Raw genomic sequence first — 10844 nt, 5'->3', positions numbered from 1 at the left:
TTAACATTTGTTTTCACATATATTCCATAAAGTCTGAAATATGTCATTTCATTTTATTGTGATCTCAAACTACATGCATTGCCCACGCTAAAAGTGAGAAAAAGTTGAATTCTGAAGTAAATTGATTTTTTTAAAAACCTGTCATTGCAGTTATGTTAATCACAAAACAAAAGTATAACAGTAAATTATTCTTGGAGATTTTTGATGTCAAAATACACAAATAACATGACTGCTTTTTAGACTCATATGCAGATCTATTTATGAAACTGAACCCCACAGTTCAAAGGTATTAAACATTAAGCTCCAAGATCATTTCTGCTCTGTGGAAATACCAAGCAGTAGACTTATTCTGATGCTTAACATGCTCCAGTTCTCACTTGTACAAATGGGTTCTGTAGGAATGAATGTGACTGGGGAGCAAACACCTATTGGGAAGCATCCCCTGTACTCTTTGGGAACACAAAGAGCCATCACACTCAGGATAAGATAAAAGAGAATCCTTTGGGGATAACAATCTCATGGTCGAGCATCAGAAAAATTAGTTACTTAAGAAATTTTTATTTTTTAAAAAGCCTTACCCAACAAGAAAAGGCAGCAGGGAAGAACTCGTTTCATAGGTATAAACTTCTGCTACATGTAATAGTCTGTAGTCTTTCTCCTATCTTTAGGATTATCACAGGTACACAAAAAAGGTATCAAACTTTTAGTTGTTTCAAAGAGTGATCTTTCCTCCCTGCAGCAGTTTACTTACTGATCATCTATAAACAAGTCTGTAAGTGTTTATAAGAGGAAAAGAAGGTGTATTGACTCTCCTCTGGCACAGTTTCATTTCAAAAGATGCTGGTGACCCAGCAAACATCATCAACTATCCCTTTAACATTCCCCAAACAGACACCACAACCCTTTCACTCCCGAGAGACCATATTCTTTGTAGCCTCTGTTCTGTAGGACTTTGGATGTCTGCTAAATTGTTGTCTGTTACAAAGCATCCTTTTGCTGTGACAGATGCCCCCAACTCCTCCTCTCGGCCGAGCTCATAGAATCACAGCTGTGTTGTACCACAAGTACAGTGTTGTCAAATCTTCACTTTGTTTAATTATTCAAGTTGGTTCTACCACAGAATTAAATTGCCTGGGGATATTACGGAATTTCAGCACAAACAACACACATGACCCTATAGATGCCATCCCTTGCCAAGTATCTACACAGACCCCACTGCTCCCTCACAGTGGTAACTGACAGCACACCCCCTAACAACCAGAAGCAAAGCTAGATGGAGCAGTTTAATCCAAAGTCAGTTTACCTCCTTGCTGTATCACAGTCCTTCATGCTGGGAGCCCTTGCTTGTTCAACGCCAGTATAAATCAGAAATTCAGCCTGGAAGTGGTTACCTCCCCAGAACTCAAGTTCTGGCCAGTTTATGAACACTGCTTCAAGGCTGTAGTTCCCTGAATTTAATAGAATCATCAGGATCGATTTCATCCTCTGAACTTTACTTTTTCTTTACTCGCTTCCACCCAAAGTACTTTAAAAAGCATAAAGAAGTGTTTATCTGCGGAATAGGCATTGCCCAGTACTCCAGTGGGATTATGACAAGACTAACTTGGAATGCTTATTTTCTTTCATCCCATAAAATTTTTAAAAACTAGAATATTAGGAGAGGAAATAGGCTTTAGAGATCATCTAGTTAGAGTTGCTCATTTTGTGAAGAGGAAATGGAGATAGAGTGGTAGAGTGATTTGTCAAGTATCTCACAGCCAGGAGTAGACATCCTGTTGTGTCCTAATCCAGGGCTCTGCCACTGAAGGCTCTGTCACCAAAAGAAGGCCCTTCTCTACTATCCTATCCTCCTTCCTTTCTCTGTACTTCAGCCTGGGTGAGTGTCTCTCTCTTGAAGAGAGAAAGGACAGCTGCTGTCTCTTTGCTGTGTTATGGTGTAAACTGGAGGCTGGACTAGCACAAGGAGGGGCAACTCTGAGGAGGATATATTTATAGGGAAGAGGGCCTCCCAATCCCCATAACATCCTGGTGCCTCAGTGTCTACGGGCTAAGAAATCAGTGCATAGAAAGGGACTTTTCTTGGTCACCATGTAACTAGGAACGCAGCTGTACTGGCGGCCGCACAATTCTCCAGGGGCGACCAGGCATCAGTCCAGCACCTCTGAGAACTGATGGAGCTGGGGGAGCTGACTTCTTCCCTCCACGCTTGGAAAGATGCATGGCTTGAGCTCTCCTAAGCTGGGAGGGGAGAAGCAGATTAAGAAGCTACAGAAGCTGAAACCAAAAGTGCCCTTTCTCAAGGCTCAGCAATCACTTCTCAGCGCTGGATGAATTAATGAGGAAACATGGCAGTGGGGGGGTGGGGGGGTGGGTGGCGGGCAGATGTTTGCTGTAATGGACTTTCAACATTCCAAGGATTAGTGTATTTATCTAAGCAGGTTTTTTTTTTTTTTCCATCTTACTTAGAGAAACATAGATTTCTGATAATTTTAAAGGAACCTGAGAAGTCAGCAAGTACAAAATACTAATTAACTGAGGGATCCAAACTGTAACTTGCTTAAAGCCTTTCAAGTTATTCTATATTTAAATCAAATATAAATTAATTTGGTAACTTGCACTAATAAAATATTTCCCAGGAGACAGAAAAGACTGAGACTGTTTCCTGAGTAGACAACTCTATTTCATCTACATTTATTTCCTAACCCTTGACCTCCCTCCTAAGCTCCAGTCCTGAGCTTTGAACAAGCTGCTTAACTCCCATGATCTCTGCATCCACACAGTCTAATGCATTTCTCAAGCTGAAATGTATAAAGCTGAATGCATTATTTTCCCTCTAAAATTATTTTCTGATCTTTATAAATTTTTATAAATGGTATGACTGTTTTCAAACACAAGACTTTGTAGTTAGCTTTTATTGCATCCTTTTCTTTATCCTCGATCACAATTGTCCTATTGATGATCCCTGCTTCATGCTCTGTGGAGTCCACTTCTCTGCTCTAGTCTCACTGCCTCATGCCTTTTCATCTGTGCCCAGGTGCTCACATACTGTCACGCACTCCTGCACTCATAACTAATTCATCTAATTCCCCCTGGTTCTAGGTGGTCTCACTACCTTGGATACCACTACCTGAGGAATCTTTCTAAAACACCTCTCTGATCTTTTCAAAAAGAAAAGGTCACTTGCTTAAAAATATTTGAGTAGTATAGCCTTTGCTCTCAGAAGAATCTAATTGCCTTAGCTTGGCAACTGCAATGTCCTATCCTGTAGGGGCTACTGTCTATCATGTCCCCTGACTCCCCAAAGATGTATGGTTTCCATATATGGGTCAGTTGTTAATGCCTTTCCTCAACTTGGATTGCCTTTGCCCCATCTCTGACTGTTACCACCTTAACTTCTTCCAACTATCTTTCTCTGCTCATCAATTCACCTTAATTCCCTGAGCATTTATTAATATTACATGTAGCACCATATCCCCATATAACATTATATACTGTTTTATACTATTTCTGTTTTTCTATGTTTCCCATTATATATTTATCTGTGAAGTACAAGGGGATGTACTAGGCAGTTCATGTGTTTAATTATATATAAGAATTATGTATTGGAAAGAAATATGTACACAAATAACATTAATATGTATCATTACATGGTAAGTACTATACTAAAATTAGAAAGCAGAAAATCAGAGCAAAGAAAGATTATCTGCAACTGAGAGTATCAGAAAAAAAATTCATGGAGCATTAGACCTGAACCCCCAAATTAGGATTACATTCTATGGTGTCTCAGACATACTGAGTTCTCCAAGAATATGTGCTGAGTAACTATGGGTTAACTAACTAATGAATAATGAAAATTAACACAAAAAACAAGGTGATTTATCAAACTGTTGTTGTTGCTTAATCACTAAGTCGTGTCCAACTCTTTGCGACTCCATGGACTTGTAGCCCACCAAGCTCCTCTGTCCATGGGATTTCCCAGCCAAGAATACTACAGTGGGTTGCCATTTCCTTCTCCAGGAAGATCTTCCCAACCTAGGGATCGAGCCCACGTCTCCTACATTAGCAGGCGGGTGGCTTAGAGGGTAAAGTTTCTGCCTGCAGGGCAGGATACCTGGGTTCAACCCCAGGGACGATCCCCTGGAGAAGGAAATGGCAACCCACTCCGGTACTCTTGCCTGGAAAATCCCATGAAGAAGCCTGGTGCAGGTTATAGTCCATAGGGTCACAAAGAGTCAGACACAACTGAGCGACTTCACTTTCACTTACTTTCTTTACCACTGAGTCACCTGGGAATATCACCCGCTATGTCAATGACAAAGATTAGAAAAGTTTACATAAATGACTCATGAGCAGTTATCTATCCAATAGACACTCCATCCCCTTGTGTTTCCTTAATCTGTAAGTTTGCCCAGATCTTGCATCATGATCTACTAGAGGTGTGTGACATAGTTGTGTCAATCTCGAAGTGAGCAGTATCTAAGAGCCCATGGAGTGATAGAAACGGACATGTCTTTCCAGAGCCTGTAATTCTACACTGCTCCAGAAAATCTCTTCACTCCAAAGGGAGGAAAACACTCTAGCCTTAACCTTTCTGAGAGCAGAAGGCCTTGAGAGCGGCTACGCAGACACACCATTTGTCCTATTGATAAAAGCCCCATCTAGGTACTTTTCATGTTACAGTTGCAGAAATAAAGGTTTCAAACATAAGGGAATTGCCCAAAGTCATAGAGAAAACCAGCAGCAAGCAAACATAGCAGCAAAGGGCTGGGATCTCCTGCCCCGAGTCCAGTGGGTCATGCCACCTCCAATTAGGAATACTTAGAGCAGCCAGAACTAGTCCCAGGGCCTCCTTTGACAGTGGGACCTTTTCACAACCCCAGTCTCTTTAACTATTAACTGTATCAACTCTTCCACCTGCCATGTACTAAGCTTCCCATCCCCACAGGCAATGACATTACAGGTGCCTAAAGAGGAGGTTATAAATATTAATCAAGAGAGTGAAGTTCATGCCTGAGAATGTTATGACAGTCAAAGTAACACATAAGACAGAAATTACTTCCACTGAATAGGGAGACATCTTTCCACTGCGTGAAGCCTCTGCCTGCAAGGTAATTTCCTGTAGAGGCTGTAATGTAAAGGAAAAGAGTAGAAAAGCTAACCTATATGATTCTTTATAATGAATACATTGATGAAGTCTTCTGAAAGTAAATAAAGTCCCTGTAAAACACTACGAAATTTCTTTGAAAATAGCCCATAAATTGGCTATAAAGTTTACTTCAGCCTGAAAGGCAGGCCATGAATATAATTAGGACTCACTACAAGAATCCAGACCAAGGGTGAGGACAGGTCTAAGTGCTGCTCAATGTGAAGGGAAGAGTGGTCAGGTAGGAATGTTAATTGCCTCTCAAACAGACCCCTGAGGAGATTCTACAGGCCCTCTCCATTTCTTTTGGGGGGTGAGGCCCAGTGATGGGGAAGAGAAGTTAACCATAAACTTTCACTGCTAGACTAAGTCCCTAGCTCTGTACAGTCACAAGCAGTTATGATTATTCCCAGACCTGGGATATTTCTTGTCAGTGAGCCTAAAGAAATAGGAAAAGTACAGAGAGCGGTTCCAAAAATCCTTGAATTTGTGTAAAGCCAGTAATTAAGAATTTAAAATAATTACGTTGGCTCCTCTTAATGGTATTTCCTTAAGGCAAGTTCGTATTAATAGCTCATGTTTCTATAGCTTTTAAGCATTTACAAATGATTTTTACCTATATTACCTCATCTGAACCTCCCATCAAGTATGTGAGGTATTATATTGTGTGAAAGTACAGGCTTAAGGAATGTTGATCTCTCACTTAAAAATCTTTGGGAACCTGCTTGTCTCTGGGGCTATACACTGAATGCATGGAATGTCTACAAGTTCTATTGGAAAACCATGTCTGTGCAGAGTGAAATAATAGACATAAGGTGATATTTATTTACACATATGGACATATATGCATACATACATACATACATATGCATAATTTCAGTATCTGTGTATATATAAGATAAACCAGTTTCTTACAGTAAAATGGATATAGGAACTGTTAATATTTAGGATCCAGAAAAATTTGTGAAATTCAGTAAACATATAAGTGTAATGTGGAAATAACTGAATATATATTAACAGTCTGCAGAAATGAAACAGACACAAAATGAATTCACTAAGTTGTTGATGAGAGTATCATTTATATACATATTCTTCCTTAAAAAAAATAGATCTTCAGGCTTTTCATGGAATGAGAGCATGATATATATATATATACATGGTATGGCTTAAACTTACAGAGATGACTACTAACTACTTTTATTTGTCCTTTGCTGCATTAAATGATCAATGGGGCACCCCCAGGGACTCCTGGGTACAGCTTGGAGGCAAGGCTACTAAAAGAAATAAATGCAAAACCCACCTTTCTTACTAGTTAAGTGATTCCGAGTAAGATTCTTAACATGTATAGGCATCAGTCTACACCTATGAAATGAGGATAATGATCTAATACTTCTCCAAGAGGCTTGAAATATTTTTTTAAAAGCAATATATGTGAATGAAAATGAAAAGCAATATAGAAATATTAGTGGATTTTCTTATTTTCTTTCTTAAATTCAGAAGAATTTAAAACTGGGATAAATTTTATATGCCTTATAAATTGATAGCTGTTTTGTTTCTTTTTTAAGCTTTATAGACTTAGCTTGCAGCAAATACTGCATATGAATGTAGTAATTTTTGAAGCTATAGACAGTTTTGCTCACTGTTACAACCTCTTAACAAACATGTAGAATAATTTCTATGGTAACTGCCTGAGATCAATTTCAAAATGATCACAAACTTCTCTAAGCCCTCTATGCAAGCCCCTTTTGCTGTCTCTGCCTTCAAGAAGGGAGAATCTGGGCTTTGCTGTATGATTTGCTTTGGCCAATGGGATATTAGAAAACATGACACAAAAGATATTTGAAAAAGGCTCACCGGTGTTTGCATTCTTTTCCTTCTAGGATCTTATGAACAAGTCCAGACCTAATAGCCTGCTGGATGATGCCACATGGAGAAAGGCCTCAGGCATTTCAATCATCCCACATCATCCAGACGAGTCCCCGCCATGTGAGTGAGTGAGGCCATCCTCAACCTTCCAACCTTAATCAGGCCAGCCCACCAAAACAGGGGAAGGAATAAATGTTGTTTTCTTAAACAAGTAGACTTTACAGTGGTTGGTTACGTAGCAAAAGATAACTGATGCCTTTGCCTAAAATGGTTGCCACAGCTACAGAAATTTCTAGAAACTTCTCTTCAGTGACTTGTTCAAGGAATAATTATTCCTATGCTCAAAAAACCTCTAAGACTTTAAAACACTGAATTGGTGAGCAGTTATCATTTTACTTGAAGAAAGTTATTCAACTAATGGAACCAAGTGTGTTAGTGTTCGTTGCTCAGTCGTGTTCGACTCTTTTCGACCCTTAGACTGTAGATCACCAGGCTCCTCTGTCCATGGAGTTCATGCAACAACACTGGAGTGGGTTGCCATTCCCTTCTCTAGGGGATCTTCCTGACCCATGGATCCAACCCAGGTCTTCTGCAAAGCAGGCAGATTCTTTACTGACTGAGCCATTGGGACGAAGCAAATCCTTTAAGACTCAGAATCCCTAAAGATGACCCAGGAAGTAAACAATAGTTTGGTTAAGTTTTTTAAAACCAACTGCAATACAGGGGAACAAAGTCTTGAGGAAAGGAGTGCTTGGTGTGCTTCCACCTTCAGCTTCTGTGCCTTTCCCAGAACTTCTAACAGGCTATTTTGGGACAGAGCATCTAGAGGTTCACAACCTCTGTGCTCTGTAGGAGGCACTATGAGGAGGCTCCAGGGAAGAAAATACCATTTTCAGTGGAAAACAAATGGAGGTTACCAGTTATGATGACTTTATACTTTGGGTCTAGATTTGCTGCACCTTTATGTTAATAGTAAGACACAAACTGCTTAAAAAATAATCCATGAGGCAGATATGAAGAGCATTTTAAGAGGTGCAATCTCTTTGAAAAAAGGATCAAACTCTTGAACTCAGCATCCTGCTGCTGCTAAGTCACATTAGTCGTGTCCGACTCTGTGCGATCCCATAGAGGCAGCCCACCAGGCTCCTCTGTCCCTGGGATTTTCCAGGCAAGAACACTGGAGTGGGTTGCCATTGCCTTCTCCAATGCATGAAAGTGAAAAGTGAAAGTGAAGTCGCTCAGTTGTGTCCAACTCTTAGCGACCCAATGGACTGCAGCCCACCAGGCTCCTCCGTCCATGTTCTCCAGGCAAGAGTACTGGAGTGGCATGCCATTGCCTTCTCCAAATAAACTTACAGTATAAATCCTTAAAAAAAATAAAACCAATTGCAAAAATGTTATCAGAGACCCCCTGACATTTCTTTTACTATACCCTGACACTGACATTTTACATCACCCTCTTTGCCCACTCCTCACCTCCCCTTGCCCCTTGAATAGCGAAGTTCTGAGCAGTTCCCTCTAGCCTGTCTAGATATTCTTATTCTTGAATTGTGGATGATCCTGACTAATACACATTAATGAATGTAAATAAGAAATCCTTTTCAACAAAACAAAGCCTAAAGTATCTATAATCAGATCATATTCAGAATTATACCACAAAGTTGTAAGATTTTCTGAATAAATAAACAAGCCCAGCAACACAATAAGGCAACACAATAAACATGCCCCAGTGAAAACTCCATGAAAAACCAAGAAGAAATATAATAAATCATGGAATCAACAAAATAAAAAGGAATGTGGAAATATGGTTATGTTAGGATATCAAGTGTAGAGGAGTAGACTGAAAACAAACTGCTTTCTAAAGATGATGTAATTTAGATTACGCTGAAAAGAGACACATGGTGGGACTTTTTAATCACACACATACCAAAAAATAAAAGTCTGTAAGTCATCTCCACAAAATAAAAAACAGGGAATAGATAAAGGTAGTAAAAGAGTGAGAGAAAGAAAAAAGCATTAGTCACTCAGTTGTGTCCGACTCTGCAATCCCATGGACTAAAGCTCTCCAGGCTCCTCTGTCCATGGAATTCTCCAGGCATTCTACTGGATTGGGTAGACATTCCTTTCTCCAGGGGATCTTCCCAACCCAGAGATCAAACCCAGGTCTCCCACAATGCAGGCAGATTCTTTATGTCTAAGCTACCAGGGAAACTACATGACACATAATTTCAACTGGACATGGAGATATAATGTAATGAAATAAGGATACATAGTTATAACAGTACAGACTATACCCCTTGCCCAATTAGCAACCATCAAAAATCAAATTTATCTCAATTAAATCTCAAGAAAATGAGTCAAATAACATTAATCAGATTGTAATGGTAATTAATAACCAAAGACCCATAATTGTAATACATGTCAATATTGTCAATACAGTTTTATTGTACTCTATGGAACTGTATATACATTATTACATTATCCTAAAGCTTCATATCAAAAGTAACTCTACAATAACTGGACTACTGGATAAAAATATTTAGCCAGTATTTATTCAGCACCTACTATGTGTAAATCAACAATTATAAGGAGTTTCTTTGTACAATTTGGGTTCCAAATGTTTATTTTCATCCCATTGTTTTGAAGCTGGACTGGTGCTATAAACGGTAAGCAGTTTCCCAAACCAGTTCACAGACGTTCATTTATCGCCTTGCTTTTGCTGCTGCTGCTGCTAAGTCACTTCAGTCGTGTCTGACTCTGTGCGACCCCACAGACGGCAGCCCACCAGGCTCCCCCATCCCTGGGATTCTCCAGGCAAGAACACTGGAGTGGGTTGCCATTTCCTTCTCCAATGCATGAAAGTGAAAAGTGAAATTGAAGTCATTCAGTCATGTCCGACTCCTAGCGACTCCATGGACGGCAGCCTTCCAGGCTCATCCGCCCATGCGATTTTCCAGGCAAGAGTACTGGAGTGGGTTGCCATTGCCTTCTCTGATTTATCCCCTTACTTAATTCTTGTTAGTACACCAGCTACCAGACAATGCATGACAGCGTTTCAGTAGAATAAGAAATGCTGCATTACATACTCAGGTCTTACCTCTTCCCACAACTCAAACCACATCAAGCTATCAAAGCTGTCATGAATATGCCACAATATAACACCTCCATCACTTCTGCACAGGCTATTTCTTTTACCTAAAATACCACTTCCAACCACCAATCCACACACATATACAAACACATAAATGCCTTGCAATCTTCAAAACATACTTCAAGGCTAAACTCAGATATCATGCTGCCACTATGAAGCCTTAATGGTTCCCCAAAGCTGAGTTAGACCACTATCTTAACCATTTTTTATAAATATGTATAAAATCATTCCATTATAGCCTCTAAAAAACTGACCAATAATTTATCTGTTTATGCATTTGTTTTTCACTAGACTGTAAGCTTTCCAACACATTCTATACATTATTCTCCTTTATGTTCTCAAGGTTCAGCACAATACCAGGAACTTGAGGGGTACATGATAAATGGTGACTAAAGAATAAACAGATGCATAATGGAAAGAAAACTGAAAAAGGATCAGTATGTCAAAATTATCTTTTTTGTTCTGCCACCAACTACCTAAGCAACCTAAGAGCAATAAGCCCTCTGATCCAGTTTCTTCTTCTGTTAAATTAGAGAGTTGGATTCAATCAACTAAGATCAGATCAGATCAGATCAGTCACTCAGTCGTGTCCGACTCTCTGCGACCCCATGAACCGCAGCATGCCAGGCCTCCCTGTCCATCGCCAACTCCCAGAGTTCACTCAGACTCATGTCCATTGAGTCA

The 10844-nt window shown here is 39.8% G+C and overlaps 1 pseudogene; it reads left to right on the top strand.

Annotated features, from left to right (window-relative positions):
• Positions 1 to 7063: 7063 nt before the first annotated feature.
• Positions 7064 to 8008, top strand: LOC129619564 (cytochrome c oxidase subunit 7C, mitochondrial-like; annotated as a pseudogene).
• Positions 8009 to 10844: the final 2836 nt, after the last annotated feature.

The sequence above is a fragment of the Bubalus kerabau genome, chromosome 9, assembly GCF_029407905.1.
Source record: "Bubalus kerabau isolate K-KA32 ecotype Philippines breed swamp buffalo chromosome 9, PCC_UOA_SB_1v2, whole genome shotgun sequence".
Lineage (NCBI taxonomy): Eukaryota > Metazoa > Chordata > Mammalia > Artiodactyla > Bovidae > Bubalus > Bubalus kerabau.
This window is presented reverse-complemented; position numbering and strand designations above follow the sequence as displayed.